The 918-nt window shown below is 46.2% G+C and overlaps 1 protein-coding gene across 1 annotated transcript in view; it reads right to left on the reverse strand.

The window, feature by feature from the left end:
* The window catches only part of KLHL20 (kelch-like family member 20), a gene marked incomplete at its 5' end in the record, with an annotated part of 4,724 nt that overhangs the window by 326 nt on the left and 3,480 nt on the right, over nt 1-918 (reverse strand). The window lies entirely within an intron of this gene.

Raw genomic sequence — 918 nt, forward strand, 5'->3', positions numbered from 1 at the left:
AGCAGCTTCATGGAGCTGCCACGGGAAAGACCGAACCAGCCCTCCTGAGCACAATTACACCGTTGTTAGCCACTGGTTGAAGTGGACCACCAGTAAGTTGGGTATGTCTAACATACTGCCAAGGTAAAGAGCTGTATTTGCCCATGCCTGCCTTTCTCAAAACAGAAACTGCTGCTCATTTGACACCACGGTTTTCTGTTACTCAGGTAACACTTGCTTTCTCCCGACCTGGTAATGTGAAAGACAGAAAATAACTTTGTAGGCTGTAGCTGACCTTGGGCTACATTTTGGGTAACACAGGAGCAAGAATAGGTTTCCTACTCACAATTCAACAGACTTATTTTATTTCTAATACCCTAAATTCAGCTGATCCAACCAAGCTGTAACACATCACAGGCACCATCTGTTTCTGCAAAATACGTTACTGAAACGGTGCCTGCATTTCCTGTGGAAATCTGATCCCTGTAGACTCCAGCATCCTACTCACTTCAGCCGCATATTCCCCTCTGCGCCACGCAAGCCTGCTGGCAGAACCAGGAGAAGCACGTTCTTCAAACAATCCTACCAATGCAATTTATTAAACCCAAACTGCACTGAAGCATCTCTTGGTCAGGCTACACAAAAAATATCTGTCTTAAGAGCAAGAAGTTCAGCAAACAAAAGAAAGAGAAGACCACAGATGTTGGCCAGTGATACTGAATGCAGCGGGAGAAAAATCCCACAAGCCAGTACCTTGAACAACCTGCTAAACATCTGTGAGTGGCCAGGCAGTAACCCCTAACTCTAGACAGTTTATTACTGTCACTGGGAGCAGCTGACACCACTCAGCGAAGAACAGGAAGCAGGTATTCCTCTCTACTCAGCTGGTTTTTCCTGCAGTTCAGAAGGCTCTGAAATCCCTCCACCGCTGCTTATCTC

This window comes from Buceros rhinoceros, unplaced genomic scaffold, assembly GCF_000710305.1.
Source record: "Buceros rhinoceros silvestris isolate BGI_N320 unplaced genomic scaffold, ASM71030v1 scaffold45160, whole genome shotgun sequence".
NCBI classification, from domain to species: domain Eukaryota; kingdom Metazoa; phylum Chordata; class Aves; order Bucerotiformes; family Bucerotidae; genus Buceros; species Buceros rhinoceros.